Below are 19,054 nucleotides of genomic sequence, written 5' to 3'. Positions count from 1 at the left end.
TTCGTCGGCCTGTCCCACAACCTGTTCGAGGCCAGCGACGAAGAGTAAGCCAGAGAGAAAAAAAGATGAAGAACCAAAGGACTGCGCAACCCGGGGAGAGAAAAATGGGGAAACCAGGGAGAAGAGGAAGGGTGCTGAAAAAATGGGGAGGGGGGGGGGGGGGGGAGGAGGAAGGAGGGGATATCATCGACCGATCCAGACGGCGGCAAAATATACATACAGTTAGTCAACTGACGGACAAAACAAACTTCTCTGTAAAATAATGCAAATTAGGACAGGCAAGAAAAATGTAATGTATATAAGTAACAACTGTTTATAAATATGAGAAAAGCCAATAAAAAGATTGTTTTTAAAAAGAAAGACATGTTTACCTGTTAAGTGGTTTGAAACTCTTTGCGGTTATAGAACCTCCATGTGGATGCAACAAAAAATATGGTCCATTCTCCAAGAATAGATGCTCGCCATTAATCCATCTTTATCATATTTGTGATGGAGACAGTGGTCAATAGCCTTTGGATACAATCTCCATCCAGTGTCGATGGTACTATGCCTCTCAAATTTCACATCTCAGAACAAACATTACATGCAGACGTCTGGTTAAACCAATGTACTACTCGCTAGATAGTAAAATAAAACATAAATGTATGCCTTACCCATGCCCTGTATTATATCTGTCAGTCTCTTCACCTCTGAAATAAATACAAACGTCCCCGAATTAGCACGCTGCCGAGAACTAAAAAGGAAATTTGAAAATAAGAGAAAAATAAATAAAATGGGAAGAAGCAGCAGGAAGTAAAAAGAAAGACCTGACGGAAAAAATGGATGGATGGAACAAAGGATAGAAAAAATGAACGAAAGAATGAGTGGAATCAAAGAATGAAGAAAGGAAGAAAGAAAGATGGAAATGAATAAATGGACGAATGAAGAAATAGACAAATAAATTAATAAATCATGAAAATATAAAGAAAGAAAAACATAAATAAAGGAAGGAAGAAAGAGAAAGAAAAAAGAAAGAAAGAATACAGTAAAGCGCACTGCAGATTTAGTATGAAGAAAGAGAAACAGTTTAGAGGTTATCAGTGGCAAATTCACCTCATGCTCTTCAAAACTATCCACGATGCAATTTTGCCATGGTTTACGAGCCTCTGCGATTTCTTCATCTGACATATTTTGCGACACGATGAGGTAGTGAGTTGGTCAAATATGGCTTCGATTACAACTGGGAGTTGGGTGCACCTGACGTAAAACAGTGTTAGATAGCTCGATATGTAGTATGTTTAGACAGAGAAAGAAGCTGATCTCTGTTTACGTCGGTGGTAATATACATGGAGTGGACAACAGAGTAGTTAGGTACCTTGATAAAAATAAAGTAGCAACGTAGTTGTAAAAGTTCTAATGCTGGTGGTTCTGGAAGCCTCACACCGAGGGTAGCTGAGTCCGAGGTCTCGTTTTTATATTTATTACGTGACACGAGAGTGGCTCGATAGGCCAGCATTTATTGCTTTCCCTGTTACCCTCAGAAGGTGGCTTTGATTTGCCTTCTTGAACCGCGGAAGACATTGAGGTATAGGTACTGTGCTGTTAGGGAAGGAGTTCCAGGGTGTTGCCAAGCGGCAATGAAGCAACTGCCAAATATGTCCAAGTCAGTGTGGTGATTGAATTGGGCGGGGATCTCCAGGAGGTGTGGTTCCCAGGTATCTGCTGCTTTTGATCTTCTTGATGGTAGTGGTCGTGAGTTTGGAACGTGCTGTCCGTGAAACCTTTGTGAGTTCCTGCCGTGCATCTTTTTGATGGTACACACGGCTGCCACTCTTCGTCAGTGGTGGAGTGTGTGTATGTTTGTGAAAGGGGGAGGAATCGGGCGCGCTGCTTTGTCGCGGACGGTGCCGAGCTTCTTATAATAATCATTATTGCCACAGGTAGGCATACATTAACACTGCAATGAAGTTACTGTGAAAAGCCCTTATTCGCCACATTCTGGCGCCTGTTGGGGTACACAGAGGGAGAATTCGGAACGTCGAAATTACATAAACTTCAGTGTTGTTGGAGAAAACCTCTCCCAGCCAGCGGGGGCGATTCCCTGCACTCCTGACTTGTGCCTTGCAGATGGTGGACTTGCATTTTATTGGGGGCGACAGAGGGGGGGCGGGTTCGGAGATGAGTCACTCCTCGTAGGATTACCAGCCTTTGACCTTCCCTGGTAGCCATAGCATTAATAGCGCTGGTCCAGTTCAGCTTTTGACCAATGGCAACCGCAAGTATGTTGATTTTGGAGGTGGCAGCGATGCCAATGCCATTGAATGTCAAGAGATAGTGGTTAGATCATCTCTTCTAGGAGCTGGTCATTGCCTGGCATTGTGTTGCGCAAATGTAACTTTTGTGCCCAAGCCTGGATATTGTCCAGGTCTTGCCGCATTTGTACATGGTCTGCTTCATTATCTGACGTGTCGCAACTGGTGCTGAATATTATGAAGTCATCCACAAACATCGATATTTCTGACCTGATGATGGAAGGGAGTTAATTGATGAAGCACTTGAAGATCATCCCGTCCAGGACACCACCCTGCGGAACTCTAGCTGTGATGCCCTGTAGCTCAGATGATTGACCTCCAACTACTACAACCATCGGCGTATGTTCCAGGTATGATTCCAACCAGCTGAGTGATGTCGCCCAAATTTCCAACGACTCCAGTTTAGCGAAGATTCTTTCATGCCACGTTCGCTCAAATGCTGCCTTGATGTCAAGGGCCGCCTCTCCCACCTCACCTCTGGCATTCAGCTCTTTTTTCATATTTGCAGTTAGGTTTTAATGAGGTCAGAAGCTGAGTAACTCTGGCGGAACCCAACTGAGCATCCGTGAGCATGTTATTGCTGAGTAAGTGGCGTTTAATAGAACGGTTGATGATTTATTTCACCACTTTACTGACAATGGGCAATAGACTGATTGGCGGCTGTTCTGTTAACTCGGGTGTAAATGGGCTCGATTTCCCATGACTTCCAGCGGCGTGATTCTCGGTGGTACGCCTTCCGCTGGTGCTCTTCCCCACGTTTGCCAAAAGGATGTCCGAGTGAAACCATTCCAGGCATTGCGAAACCCATGAATGGAGGTGCGCTTGCAGTGGAAAACAAATTTAAACGACCAGAGAATTCAAAATATGTTCGCTAAGTAACTTGTAGTTTGGAGCAGGAAGAGAGGCTGACGGAACATTCCGATGGATAATCAACGGTGGGCGGGATGGAGGTTCGCTGATTGTCGATTACTCAGTGTGGGGACGGATTTGGGAATTGGTCAGTGGGAAACTCCAGGGTGGGTGGGGTGTTCAGTAGGGGTTTTGTCAGTTGGGGGGGGGGGGGGGTGGCGGCGTCACCGACGAGAGTTCCCGTTCGTCAGGGGTGGGTTCTGCAAGGAGTCTGGAAAAGTCGTCGGGCCGTTAAAGTTGGAGGGAGCACGAGTGTTTAGGGCCAATATTAGATGGCGTGACAGTGGTGGTTACTGGGGAGGACAGGTCAGGGATCAGGGTGTTGTCAGAGTACGGGTACGTATTCATGGAGCGGCTGAGTCGAAGAGTGGGGAGGAAAGTTGGGCGGGTGGCTGTGCAATCTTTTTTTTAGCGAAGGGAGTGCCAGCGCGAGTGCTCGTGTCGAACAAATATAAATGAGCGGGGATAGTTGGGATATAATTGTGGTTGGTGAGTGCAGGTGCCTTGATGTAGTCATGCCAGTGGTATGTCGCCGTCGAGTGTATAAAGCTGCTAAGTGGGAAAGACAGTTTGGAGATGGGGTTTCAATCCGGTGCTGGGGATTGCTGGAGGTGCAGTCAGGAATGCAAATGTGTCGTCGGTGTAACGGGGCGCAATGCATGGTGAGGATGGTGGAAGCGGACGGCCATTACCGGCAGGTTAGTTGTCTTCGGAATTGCGGGCAGCAGGGCATCTGGTATAAATTCACACAGACATTGGCAGTGTTCTCACCTCTTCAAACAGTTTTTCGTGTCACTATTATTGGATAGCAGTCAGAATATTCTGATAATGGGAATTTTAAACGAAGTAATGAATTTTTCCCATTGGAGGGCAACTGAAGTTTGTAATTCCCGGGAAATTGCTGCTAAATCGTCATCCTGTGTGCCGCCTCCATACCTCATTCTAGCCAAGCCACCACTCTCCCACCCTCCCCAGCTTGGAACATCCTGAGTACCGATTTTATCGGCTATCGCACCCGGCAATCTACTGTCATAACACAAGCACACTAAGACTTGAAAAGTATAATTAACTAGGCGTGATTTTCTTATTTATAATTCTGGAATTGTACAGATCTAAGCGCAGAGTATGTCACAATTATAAATACGTTTAAAGCACATACACTTGCGAATCGTTCCAATGAGTTCAGTCCATAGAAAAATCAGCCACTGCATTTGGTGATTCCCGTAGACCTGGAAGTTGGTTTGCTCTCTTATTAATTTCAAGTATGTATAAAATTTCAGCTATCAATTAAAGATCCCCTCTACTTCCACTGCCGTCGCAATCATCGAGTTCACAGTCACTCGCAGAGCATCTGTAAAATAAAATCTGTGACATCCATTGTGCATCTCCGCAGAAGACCATTGAATTGTTAGTTATTGTGCGACAACCTCTGACGACATAACTGCATTTTATAACCCATAAAACAGGACAGAATATTGTACACTAGTATCAAATCACTCATCAATCTCATTCGTGCCATGGAGACGAGGCTAAGATTCTGCATGTTTTTCGGCGGCGCGCTGTTCGTGGGGCGTATGGCGTGGCGGGCGGCGCTGCTGGCGGGACTTGCAGTCATGACTTGCTGACTATAAGCTCACTATATGCTTCCACCATCAAATATCTAAGAATATGCAGCCACCTGCCTGGTCCATACCTACAGGAAACAGTTTAGAAGTCTTCCGCTAAGAAAACATGACAGTCGCCAATATTTTCTGCGAAATTTAATCACCTGGCGCATCAATCGGTGTAATTAAATGTGTCATATGTGTTACAATTCTGCTGCACCTATTCCGTGTTCAATTTCAATTGCAATCGCTCAAACACACACGCGCACACACATAGGGTCATCTTAATAGATAACACCTTTGGCTGCAGTCTGAATTGTTGTCAATCTTGTTTACTGTGTTAGGAGTTGATTGATACTTAATTCTTTACTTACAGTGGCACATGCAGAACACATGGTGTTTGACCGTCAAGTATATGAGTGGGCTTTGCATTCTCTTCAACATCGGGTTTTCCTCTCCACGTGTTGCGGATGGAGTCGAAGGACGCGTTGAGTGCCTTCAAAAATAAACGTGCAAAGTGCAGCATTTTGATCATCGACGGGCCAGAGCCGGGCAGGAGGTAGCAGCGAGAGTATTTTCACTCTTTCCCAAAATATTTCGGATCACCCCAACGCGTGTTCCTTGTCTTGCTGAAGGATCCTCAGATCCCCGCCGTCAGAGTACAATCGTTGTTTCGGGAGTGTTATCTTTGCCATTCGAGAGACATTTCGTGGCCAGCGGGTTTGGTTGAAGTGGCAAACGGCTCAATTTTTTGCATGTCGGCATGTTCGAGTCCTCTCCTCTTTTTTGGCCTGTCTTACGACTGAACTTGCATCTGGTCCTATCAAGGAACCTGGAGAACCATCAGCGCCGTCGATCCTCTCCATGGAAAACAAATGCATCTTGAACGGATTGTTAGCTGCTTTCCTGAAGTCATTTTTTTGACTAATTCAAGCTCGCACTAAACCCTTTTTACTTCAGGCTTACTGCCGTTAAATAATCTTTCGTGTGGTGCTTTGATCGACGCTTTCGTAAAGGGCGCATTTAAAACAGGCAGCAGTTTCCCTCGAACATCCTTGTTTGTTTCTTCATCAGAACAATAAATTCTATTGGACAACCATGATCTGGCGTTAAGCAATCCGTTACGGATATTCTTCATGAACTCAAAAACGTCCACGTCTCTGTTACTCTTTGCGGTAGCGAAACATGCACCACTGTGTAATGTTTGATCCACTTATCAAAGGCAAGATATGCTTACGAGAGAGAAAGTGTAGCAAAGGCTCATTCGACCGATGGCCCTTTGAGGGGATATTGGGTTCTCCAGAATTTTGAATGCTTAGAGCTGATGTCATTGATGAAATCACAATTCGTCAAAACTTGACAGAATAGATATTGGAAAGATGTTTCAGCTGGCTGAATGGTCTATGAAAAGAACATAGTGACTCAGAATGAACAATTCGATATTTTGGGCTGAGAGGAATAGGACATTGTTCACTCGGAGTGTGGTGAACATTTCGATGCTCCACATTGGCGAGACATTGGAGAGTTACTGACTATGTTTATGCGAACCGAATATTGACATAAGAACATAAGAACTAGGCGCAGGAGTAGGCCATCTGGGCCCTCGAGCCTGCTCCGCCATTCAATGAGATCATGTCTGATCTTTTTTGTACTCAGCTCCACTTTCCGGCCCGAACACCATAACCTTTTAATCTTCAATAAACTATCTAGCTTTTTCTTAAAAACATTAAATGAAGGAGCCTCACCTGCTTCACTGGGCAAGCAATTCCATAGATTCACAACCCTTTGGGTGAGGAAGTTCCTCCTAAACTGAGTCCTAAATCTACTTCCCCTTATTTTGAGGTTATACCCCTAGTTCTGCTTTCACCCGCCAGTGGAAACAACCTGCCCATATCTATCCTATCTATTCCCTTCATAATTTTATATGTTTCTATGACATCCCGCCGCATCATTCTAAATTCCAACGAGTACAGCCCAGTCTACTCAACCTCTCCTCGTAATCCAACTCCTTCAGATCTTGGATTAAGCTAGTCAATCTCCTCTGCCCACCCTCCAGCGCCAGTCCGTCCTTTCTCAAGTAAGGAGACCAAAACTGAACATAATACTCCAGGTGTGGCCTCATTAACACGTTATACATTTTCAGCATAACCTCCTGAGTCTTAAACTCCATCCCTCTAGCAATGAAGGATAGAACTCCAGTCGCCTTCTTAATCAACTGTTGCACCTGTAAACCAGCTTTTTGCGACTCAATCACTTGCCCACCCAGGTCTCTCTGCACAGCTGCGTGTTTTAATATTTTATCATTTAAATACTAATCCCTTTTGCTATTATTCCTACCAAAATGGATAATGTCACATTTGTCAACATTGTATTCCATCTGCCAGACCCTAGCCCATTCACCTAACCTATCCAAATCTCTCTGCAGCCTTCTGGTATCCTTTGCACTTTTTGCTTTAACACTCATCTTAGTGTCGTCTGCAAACTTGGACACATTGCACGTGGTCCCCAAATCCAAATCATCTATGTAAATTGTGAACAATTGTGGGCCCAACACTGAACCTTGATGGACTCCAGTAGCTACTGATTGCCAACCAGAGAAACACCCATTAATCCCCACTCTTTACATTCTATTAATTAACCAATCCACTATCTGTGCTACTACTTTACTCTTAATGGCATGCATCTTTATCTTATGCAGCAATCTTATGTGTGGCACCTTGTCAAAAGCTTCCTGGTAATCCAAATATTCCACATCCATTGCCTCCCCATTATCTAGCGCACTGGTAATGCCCTCAAAAAGTTCCACTAAATTAATTAGGCACAACCTGCCCTTTATGAACCCATGCTACGTCCGCCCAATGGAACAATTTTCTTCCAGATGCCTCGGTATTTCTTCCTTGATGATAGATTCCAGCATCTTCCCTATACTGAAATTAAGCTAACTGGCCTATAATTACCCGCTTTTTGCCTACCTCCTTTTTGAAACAGTGGTGTCACGTTTGCATATGCATCTTCTTGACTGGCGGAACTGGCTCGAGAGACAGAATGACATACGCTTGCACCTATTTTTGGTGTTCGGACGTCTGTTGTAATATTTTGCCATAGGCTGAACGGCATTCAATTCAAATTGCCGCCGTTCCCAGCAGCCTCTCGCATACACACCGAAGTCGCCTTTACTGCCTATTCCGTTCTATTCTTCTGAATGATGACCGATCTAACATTCTGAATTTTTACTGTCTGATGGTTAGCCAAGTAACACACAGACCATAATTATTTATCTTCTGATGCATTGTGGAGACTTTCATTGCTCCTCAATCTCGGCAATCCAGAGCTGTAACTGAAGCAGCTCTACCCATTTCCTAGACCCCTATTCCCCGAAGACACGTGAAGTGTGCTGAAGCAGGAAATGGTCTATGGATTAAAATCAAAACTATCAGACGCCCCTCCATTACACGGAACCACCCACCTTATCCATGGATAATTTAGTTTGCAACAGTTTGTACATTGTCAGTGTCGTTTCTTGTCTCCCTGCATGCTGAAGTATGTTACAAGCCGTATTGATGCATTTAAATTAATAACTACTGTGACTGATACATTGAATTTATCAGTTGCTCATTTGAGTGACGACCGCAGTTTAAAGACTGGCAAGCTAAATCCCCATCACATGGTCATTTTCCTCCTTTGCTGTGACGTGGCAATTTGATTTTTAATTCTAGAATGGAGACGTCCGGTAATCTCCTACTGCTCCAGCCGTCTGTTAAACATCTTACATGTTACCAGCCCATGGTGCATAGGAATCATAGAATACAGCGCAGAAGGTGGTCATTCAGTCCATCGGGTTTGCTCCGGCGCTTTCTTTCGTAGAGCACCACTTCTCGGCCCAGCACCCCACTCCTAGCCGCGTAACCCCACCTAACGTTTGGGCAGTTGAACGTGGCCAATTCACCTAACCTGCACGTCTTTGGTCTGTGGGAGAAAACACGAGTACCAGGAGGAAACACACGCAGAAACGGGTAGAACGTGCAAACTCCACGCAGACAGTATCCCGAGGTCATTGCTGGCGCTGTGAAGCAACCGTGCTTACCAGTTGATCCGGTATAGCACGCTGGTCCAATTCATTTCAATTGAACTCTTCTCGGCACTTTTCCGTTCTGCCATAAAGCTAATTTAACGCCACTGTGCCTTTTTCTAAGGATGATTTTTCTGATTTCACAGTTCGGTGCTTAGCCCCAATTGTACGTAATGAAATTGCGTCTGCAATTGCAAGCAGAACAAATCAATTATTCATGTCCAGCTTAGTCACGTTTGAATCCTTGAATACATTCTGCAAGTTTCTCTTTCATCAATGTACTCTATGTTGCATTGAATATAACTTAGAATATGTTCCGAAGGGAGGCAATGCTGGATTATCTCAGCCGGTTTTACAGCATATGTGGCGAGATAAAGGAGCTAATTAGCTAGCAAATAACTTAGCTTTGCGCAGGTCAAGGAGACACATCCTGAGTGAGTGAGACACATCCAGAGTGGGAATTGGAACTTGGTAATTTGGTGCAATGAGGTAATTCGGTGCAGAGAGAGAGAAGGTGCTTTTCCCCTACTGTTTTGTTCTCTTTCTTCTGGCCTGTAACTGTTAATCTGCAGGGAGAGAACCAGAGAGTATCCTGGGAAGGTAAGTGATTTTTATTTTTATATTTGTTACCTTTTCAAATTGTGTATGGGGGAAACCTGAAGTGACATCACAGTAAAGCTGTGACCCGATGGGCTGGTTGGGAATCGGCACTATATTTAAAAATTAAACATTGTTAAACTAATTAAACATAATTACTTAAATACTTAATTATAGTTTAGAGGGGTATCAAAGCCAGAGATCGGAGAATACTGTATTTATCTTTCACATATAGTTACCAGTAAGTTAAAAAAAACATATTTAATTTAATTAACTAATTAATTAACGCAATGTCAATTAAAGGGGCACAGTGCTCTGACTGTGAGATGTGGCAGGTCCGTGAGGCTTCCAGCGTCCCGGATGGCTTCATCTGCAGAAAGTGCACACCACTGGATCTCCTCACCGACTGCATGGTTCGGCTGGAGCAGCAGTTGGATGCACTGAGGAGCATGCAGGTGGCGGGAAGCATCATAGATAGCAGTTATATAAGTGTGGTCACATCCAAGGTGCAGGCAGAGAAACGGGTGACCACCAGCAGGGGCAGGCAGTCAGTGCAGGAATCCCCTGTGGTTGACCCTTTCTCGAGCAGGTATACCCCTTTGTCGGTGGGGATAGCTTATCAGGGTAAAACAGCAGGAGCCAGAGCAGTGACACCACGGCTGGTTCTGATGTCCAGCAGGGAGGGTCAAAGCACAGAAGAGCAATAGCAATCGGAGACTCTATAGTCAGGGGCACAGATAGGCGCTTCTGTGGACGAGAAAGAGACTCCTGGATGGTATGTTGCCTCCCTGGTGCCAGGGTTCAGGATATCTCAGAACGGGTAGCGGGCATCCTGAAGAGGACGGTAAACAGGCAGAGGTCGTTGTGCATATTTCTACCAACGACATTGGCAGGAAGGGGCATGAGGCCCTGCAGCAGGAGATCAGGGGGCTAGACAGAAAATTAAAAGACAGGACCTCTAATCTCGGGAATACTCCCTGTGCCACGTGCTAGTGAGTCTAGAAATAGGAAGATAGAGCAGCTAAATACGTGGCTAAACAGCTGCTGTAAGAGGGAGGGTTTCGGTTATCTGGACCACTGGAAGCACTTGCGGGCAGGTGCGACCTGTATAGGAAGGACGGGTTGGATCGAAACTGGAGAGGCATAAATATCCTGACCGCGGTGTTTGCTAGTGTCACACGGGAGGGTTTAAACTAGTATGGCAGGGGGGTGGGTACCAGCGCAATAGGTCAGATCGTGAAAGCATTGAGGGAGAACTAGGGAGTAGGGCCATTCTGGCTCTGACGAAGAGCACACAGGGAGATGTTGCTGAAAACAGCGGGTCTGGTGGCCTGACGTGCATATGTTTTAATGTCAGAAGTATTACGGGTAAGGCAGATGAACGTAGAGCTTGTATTAGCACTTGGAACTATGATGCTGTTGCCATTACAGACACCTGGTTGCGGGAAGGACAGGATCGGCAGCTAAACGTTCCAGGATTTAGATGTTTCAGGCGGGATAGAGGGGGGTGTAAAAGTGGTGGCGGACGTGCGCTCCTGGTTAGGATGAATATCACAGCTGTACTACGGGAGGACACCTCAGAGGGCAGCGAGGCTATATGGGCAGAGATCAGGAATAAGAAGGGTGCAGTCACAATGTTGGGGGTTTACTACAGGCCTCCCAACAGCCAGCGGGAGCTAGAGGAACAGATAGATAAACAGATTTAGGAAACGAGTAAAAACAACAGGGTTGTTGTGATGGGAGACTTTAACTTCCCCAATATTGACTCGGACTCACTTTGTGCTAGGGGCCTGGAAGGGGCAGAGTTTGTGTGAATCATCAGGAGGGCTTCTTAAAACAATATGTAGATAGTCCAAATAGCGAAAGGGCTGTACTGGACCTGGTATTGGGGAATGAGCCCGTCCAGGTGGTAGAAGGTTCAGAAGGGGAACATTTCGGGAACAGTGATCACAATTCAGTAAGTTTTAATGTGCTGGTGGACAAGGATAAGAGTGGTCCTAGGGTGGATGTGCTAAATTGGGGGAAGGCTAATGATTACAATATTAGGAGGGAACTGAATAACTTGGATGGAAGGTGGCTGTTTGAGGGTAAATCGACATCTGACATGTGGGAGCCTTTCAAATGTCAGTTGAAAGGAATTGAGGACATGCATGTTCCTGTGCGGATGAAGGATAAATACGCCAAATTTCGGGAACGTTAGGTAACGAGAGACATTGTAGGCCTCGTCAAAAAGAAAACGGAAGCATTTGTCAGGGCTGGAAGGCTGGGAACAGACGAAGCCTGTGTGGAATATAAGGAAAGTAGGAAGATACTTAAGCAAGGAGACAGGAGGGCTAAAAGAGGTCACGAAAAGCCATTGGCAAATAGGGTTAAGGAAAATCCCAAGGCGTTTTTCACGTACATAAAACGCAAGAGGGTAGCCACGGAAAGGGGTGGCCCACTGAAGGATAGACGAGGGAATCTATTTGTGGAGCCAGAGGAAATGGGCGAGGCACTAAATGGATACTTTGCATCATTATTCATCAAAGAGAAGAATGTTGTGTCTGGATAAGGGTGTGTAGATAGCCTGGGTCACATTGAGATCGAAAAAGACGAGTTGTTGGGCGTGTTTAAAAATAATAAGGTAGATCAGTCCCCACGGCCGGATGGGATCGACTCCAGAATACTGAAGGAGGCTAGAGAGGAAATGCTGACGCCTTGACATAAATCTTTGGATCCTCACTGTCTTCAGGCGATGTCCCGGAGGACTGGAGAACAGCCAATGTTGTTCCTTTGTTTAAGAAGTGTAGCAAGGATAATCCAGGGAACTACAGGTCGGTGAGCCTTTCGTCAGTGGTAGGGAAATTACTGGAGATAATTCTTCGAGACAGGAGTCGTCCCATTTGTAAGAAAATGGACGTATTAGAGGGAGGCAGCATGGTTTTGTGAAGGGGAGGTTGTGTCTCACTAACTTGACAGAGTTTTTCGAGGACGTCACAAAGATGATTGATGTAGGTAGGGCAGTGGATGTTGTCGATCTGGACTTCAGTAACGCCTTGACATGGTCCCTCTTGGCAGACTGGGACAAAAGGTGATGCCACACGGGGTCAGGGGTGAGCTGGTAAGATGCATACAGAACTGCCTAGGTCATAGAAGGCAGAGAGTAGCAACGGAAGGGTGCTTTTCTGATTGGAGGGCTCTGAGTAGTGGTGTTCCGCAGGGGTCAGTGCTGGGACCTTTGCTGTTCGTAGTATATATAAATGATTTGGTGGAAAATGTAACTGGTCTGATTAGTAAGTTTGCAGACGACACAAAGTTTGGTGGACCTGCGGATAGCGATGAGGACCGTGAGAGGAGACAGCAGGATTTAGATCGTTTGGAGACTTGGCCGGAGAGATGGCAGATGGAGTTTAATCCGGACAAATATGAGGTAATGCATTTTGGAAGGGTAATGCAGGGAGGGAATATGCAGTGAATGGTAGAACCCTCAAGAGTATTGGCAGTCAGAGAGATATAGGTGCACAGGTCCTCAGGTCACTTAAAGAGGCAACACAGGTGGAGAAGGTAGTCAAGAAGGCATACGGCATGCTTGCCTTCATTGTCGGGGCATTGAGTATAAGAATTGGCAAGTCGTGTTGCAGCTCTATAGTACCTTAGTTAGGCCACATTTGGAATATAGTGTTCAATTCTGGTTGCCACACTACCAGAAGGATGTGGAGGCTTTAGAGAGGGTGCAGAAGAGATTCACCAGGATGTTGCCTGATACGGAGGGCATTAGCTATGAGGAGCGGTTGAATAAACTCTGTTCGTTCTTCCTGGAACGACGGACGTTGAGGGGCAACCTGATAGAGATCTACAAAATTATAAGGGGCATAGACAGAGTGGATAGTCAGAGGCTTTTTCACAGGGTCGAGGTGTCAATTACTAGGGGGCATAGGTTTAGAATGCGAGGTGCAAGGTTTAGAGGAGATGTACGAGGCAAGTTTTTTACACAGAGGGTAGTGGGTGCCTGGAACTGCTGCTGGAGGAGTTGGTGGAAGCAGGGTCGATTGGGACATTTAAGGGACATCTTGACAAATACATGAAGAGGATGGGATTAGAGGGTTACCGTCCCAGGAAGTGTTGAAGATTTTAGTTTAGACGGGCAGCATGGTCGACACAGGCTTGGAGGGCAGAAGGCCCTCTTTCTGTGCTGTACTTTTCTTTGTTCTTTGTTGTTCTTTGAGTCTAAATTACTCTTTGTCAAATTTAGAGGGAAGTGGGATTAGAATGGTATTTCAACTATTTGGGGATGGTGAGGGGGGAGGGCGGTGCGTGGGACAGTGGGGCGGCATATTGGAGCAGCAACATGCGGATATTGGAAAGGTGTGATGGACAAAAAGACAAATCTTTTTTCCAGTTCTCTCCATCTTTGACAATGAGCCATCCAGTTTCGAAACTTTGGCAGATCTCTACACTCTCAGCAGATGTTATCAAACGATCTATGACTGTGGTCCTGTGTCGGTTTAAGATTCCAGAATCCGCAATAATTTGTTTTTATCTCTGCTTTACCCTGAATATTTCAACATAACCTCTCATTCCAATTCTGCTAAATCCGTATCTTTTTTTAAAAATTGGTGCCGCAAACATTGGAAGGATAATGTAGTTGTCGTCGTCTTCACTTTCCTTAAGCATAACGTCGCTTTTGTTGATGAAGATGTCTAAACCTAATAATATCACTTTGAAAATCATGATCAATTGCATTCCATATAATTTATGCAAATCATTTGTCATAAACGATTTACCTAGTTCTTTCGCAAGCACTGATTTGCCTAGGGTGAAATATGCAGTTAATGGCACCAATATAAGATATTGCAGATGTAAAGAATTTTATCTGATCATAAATCCTTGTATTTTGCTCGAATTCTTATTTTGCATTTTACAAGGGGAACGACCACAGTTTTTCTTTGTATTCAACTGTAACAAGCAATTTCAGGTCATAATGTAAAGCACGACAAATAACCAGGCTACATTTTTAGATCTTTACGTTCGTCAGCATGTAGATTGCAAAATTGTTCCGAATGTACTGGAATAAAGTAAGCTAGGAGCCCCACCAGTAAGCCCTAATTGGCACGGCAATGGGTTTCTGGGATATTGTAAAAGAGTAAAGGGATATGAACGAAATTGCGCGCGTTTTCTTCCCATTCACTCATTTTCGGTGTCTGATGTTTCCGAGGCAAGGACTACCCGAGTTGGCGGGACGGTCAAATGCACTGATTGATGCTGCCAGTGTCTGTTAAAACATTTCATTGTCACACAATCACTCCAGAATCCTGAGAAGATTTCCAATTTGTATCGATAATTGCAAACTTAAAGTGTGTGCACCCTATGGCACACGATAAAAGTAGAAACATTGAAAACATCTGCAGGGTTAGCCATTCGGTCTTTTCAGCCTGCACCACCATTCAGTATAATCATGGCTGATTATGAAAAATGAGTAACCCATTCCTGCTTCCTCTTCATATCCCTTATCCATTTAGCCGCAAGGGTCACGCTCAGCCACCTTTTAAAAATATCCACCGAACTAAGCCGAACAATTTCCTGTGGTAGAGAATTCCACAAGTTAAGAACTCTCCGGGAGATGACGTCCTTCTTCACCTCAGTTCTGAATGGCTTACCCCGTATTCTGAAGCTATGACCTCTAGTTCTGGACGTCCACAATATTGGGATCATTCGTCCCGCATCTAACCTGTCCAGCCCCAGGAGGATTTCATGTTTCTATGAGATCCCCTCTAATTCTTCGAAACTGAGGAAGGAGCTGCGCTCCGAAAGCCGTTGGACTTTAACCTGGTGTTGTAAGTCTTCTTACTGTGCCCACCCGAGTCCAACGCCGGCATCTCCACATCATGGCTTCCAAGTTATACTTCTTGCACTGAAGCTAACGCACTCCAGACCTACAGTCCCGCGGATCCCGATGGCTTCGCTCTGCCTGCTCTTACTCCATCCTACGATTATCTCAGTCTCACTTTTATCCCCAGACTCTACAACTACTGATCTGTTTTTCTCGTCCCCACCCTTTTCCACACGAGTCTAACCCTCCTGAACAGCACGAGCAAACCTTCCGCCCCGGCTATTGATACCCCTCCAGTTCAGGTGCATCTGGCCTTCTTGGACAGGTCCCACCTTCCCCAGAAGACATTCTAGTGATCCATAAATCTAAAGGCCTCCGTCCTACACCAGACCATTAGCCACATATTCACCGATATTATGTCCCTGTCCCAAGCCTCACTAGTACGTGGCACGTGACGTAAACCTGTGATTACTACCCTAGAGGTCCTGCTTTTTAGCATGCGCCCTAGCTCCCCGAGCTGTCTTTGCAGGACCTCTTCTATCTTCCTGTCTATATCGTTAGTACTAATGTGGGCAATGGCACGCATCGGTTTACCCTCCTATTTCAGGATGCCCTGTAGCCGTTTACAGACATGCACACAGGCACCAGGGATGAAACAAACCGCACAAAAGTACTGTTTGCGGCGACAGAAACGCTTGCCTGTGTCTCCGACTATCGAGTCCCCCAATACAATCACGGATTTGGACTCAGCCCAACGCTGCTCTACAGCAGGACTAGTTTGTGGTGCCACAAGGCTGGCCGCTGCTGGTATCTTTACCTCAGAGGCTATCCAAAGCGGTATACCTGTTTGAAAGGGTAATAGCCACCGGAGGCTCCTGCTTTACCTGCGTGCCTCTATTGGCGGTCACCCATCTACCTGTCTGAACCTGTGGTGCGACCACCTCACTGAAGCGAATGTCTATCACATTCTCTGCCACCTCTATGCTGCGCAATGTGTCCAGCTACTGCTGCAACCGAATTACGCCGCCTGAGGAGATGCAGCTGGTCACACATCCGCACATATAGTCGTCAGGTTGTATCCTTGTGTTAAATCTGTTTTCATGCATATCCTGCCACCAGATGTCACTATCCGTGAGGCAGCAATGCCAACCACTGCGCCGCCGTGCTGCCCTCAGACTATGATATTTAACAGAGCCATTCAAAATTACAAATGATTTTGCTCGTTTCCTACAAATATATTTACCCGGCCTGAAGATGATATACAAGTCGACATACGTTTAAATACATTGGCAAAATAATAGAGCTGATACAATAATATCTTTCCTTAATTCAGGCAGCCATTATCTTCGTATTAGCACGCAGCCTTCCGTGGCAGAGTTATCAGATCCATCAGTCTTCACACCGCTTTCAGTGTGCCAGTTGGAAATAAACCCGTCTTGTGCTGCCTTATTATGTTTTTCTAAAAGTACTAATACAGCCGTGTAGCTTCACTAAATTCGGATATATCATTCCATGCACCACCACCCAAGTTCTATTTTCCGCAATAAGCCTGGTTGCTTATTAGACTTGCTAGGAGAACTGGGAACATTTTAAATTTGGACATGTCTTCTATCCGTTCTGCCTAAAGGCATGCTATAATTATTTCACTTCTGCAAAGATACATACCCCTTTTAATATTCGACGTCGCAGACTGTAACGAAATGGGAATCTGTTCGTCTGAAAGAAGCACCTGGGTGAATGCATTAGTTGTGTTCCTTTTTATGAGCCTTGACATTTGACTGACCTTCGGAACACTAAATATTCAACAGAGGGTACAGATGTTAATGTTACTGCCCTAGAACAATTGTCACCAGCTGCATCAGGTTTCTCAAATTCATGGCGGGATTATAATGTATACCATTAGGAGAGAGGTAGGACTGCCTGTCTGCCTTTTATATTGCTTCACAATACACGGAATTCATGGACGACGATTATCTCCACAAAATGATTGGCTGCTGTTCCTTACTCAAGTCTTGAAGTAGTTTCTCGATGTCTGAAATTTAAAGAAAGTTCAACAGAGAGTAGGAAATTGACATACAATCGTCCCCTTTTAACGTCTAATCATATGAATTCATCACGATTGGTCTGCCGCTGTCAATTAAAAAAATAAAATATGATTTAGGTCCGTTCCTCCAACAGATGCCAAAGATTGTAGAATTTCTGCAATTGTATTCGATTTAAATCAAAGAGCTCGCTCCGGTACACAACGATCTTCATCGTAGATTAATTGCAGCAGTTGATAGTCATTCCATCCACAGCAGCAGAAAATATTACCTTCATTTTAGTTAATTTCAGTTAAAGTCCTCTTCTACTACACCGATGCCCTTTTTATATTCAATAATCTTTTTTTTTAACTCTAGGGTACACAATTCATCATTCCAATTAAGGAGCAATTTAGTGTCGCCATCCATCTACACTGCACATCTTTGGGTTGTGGGGGCGAAACCCACGCAAATACGGGGAGAATTTTCAAACTCCACACGCACAGTGACCCAGAGCCGGGATCGTACCTGTGACCTCGGTGCCGTGAGTTATATTCAATAATTGACCACGTTCCAGCCAAATACTTTAATTTCACTGGTATATGGTAGGATTGTGATTCTTCTTTGGTCGAGGTGTGCGAGCAGCTATCAGGCTGCACTTCACGTTTGCCACAGCAATGGAGCGTGCTGCCTGCAGTATTGGTTGCAGCACTAACAGCTGATGCTCACATAACAAAAACATTCTCAACATATCAATTGCATTGGCACCTTATGTCATGAGCACTAAATTTTGAACTACAGCAAATCCTTGAACTTATCGTAGGATCTTTAGGATCATACCATGGCAGAAACGGCTACAGAACCATGGAAAACTGTTGACCGTTGCCATTCCGTGCGTTGAAAATTAACGTGGATATATATTTGGAGGAATATTGGAGTGGGGAAAGTAAGTGTTGGTGAGATTACAAGATCGATTCGTATGATTCGCTACTGCATTGACTTCACGTAGGCTTCTGATACTATTGTATTTAGTATTTCCTGGTACGTTGGTGTCGTAGGCCCACCTCGAATGATTTGAGTGAATTATTTGACATAACACAGAAAGATCAGGAAGCAATCACATTGATGTAGGTCTAGAGTTGCATATATTACGAACCTGAAGGGCATTCGTGAACGAACAGGGGGGTTCAGATAATCCATTGGGGACACGGCTAATGATTCATGTTTATTAATTGAAATTAATTTCCGCCATGGTAGTAGAGCAATTTGAAGTAACTTCCCCAAGTATGTGCATAAACATCCGCATTGCGAATCTCTGGGCACAACTACTAAGCCATCCCTCGTAGTTATGACGCTAGTTCAGCCAGCAAGGGTAACACAATCCCACAGAGTGGCCCAGCAGGTATTCCAACATACCGCAGACATGGATATATTAATGTTACCTGGATCGTATACACCTTTGCACTCTCCTTTCATGAAAGACATAATTTTAGAATTCACGTACAGACACATAATTTACTGCATGGATTTTACTCTGGCCTTCGCCGCTGTTTATAGCCCATAATACAATAAACCTCTCACAACATCTGCCACGATATGTAGATTTTTTAGAAATTGTCTGACCCTCCTGCATTTGGCATAACGCGCATCACTTTTTCTCAATCAATACTTTCTGTGGATTGAAGTTCGAACTTCAGACAGGTGTCTGTATTTAACAGTCCTCGCTGTGAAATATATATTGAGTTTATACACTG

The 19,054-nt window shown here is 44.8% G+C and overlaps 1 long non-coding RNA gene across 1 annotated transcript; it reads right to left on the bottom strand.

Annotated features, from left to right (window-relative positions):
• Positions 1-647: 647 nt before the first annotated feature.
• On the bottom strand, positions 648-17,314 carry LOC140387235 (uncharacterized). Its single transcript, XR_011933797.1, has 3 exons — positions 17,285-17,314; positions 14,234-14,260; positions 648-689 (listed from the first exon to the last, which is right to left on the bottom strand). It is a non-coding gene; the product is annotated as an uncharacterized lncRNA (long non-coding RNA).
• Between the last annotated feature and the right edge of the window lie 1,740 nt (positions 17,315-19,054).

Source organism: Scyliorhinus torazame, chromosome 12 (genome assembly GCF_047496885.1).
Source record: "Scyliorhinus torazame isolate Kashiwa2021f chromosome 12, sScyTor2.1, whole genome shotgun sequence".
Taxonomy (NCBI): Eukaryota; Metazoa; Chordata; class Chondrichthyes; order Carcharhiniformes; family Scyliorhinidae; genus Scyliorhinus; species Scyliorhinus torazame.
This window is presented reverse-complemented; position numbering and strand designations above follow the sequence as displayed.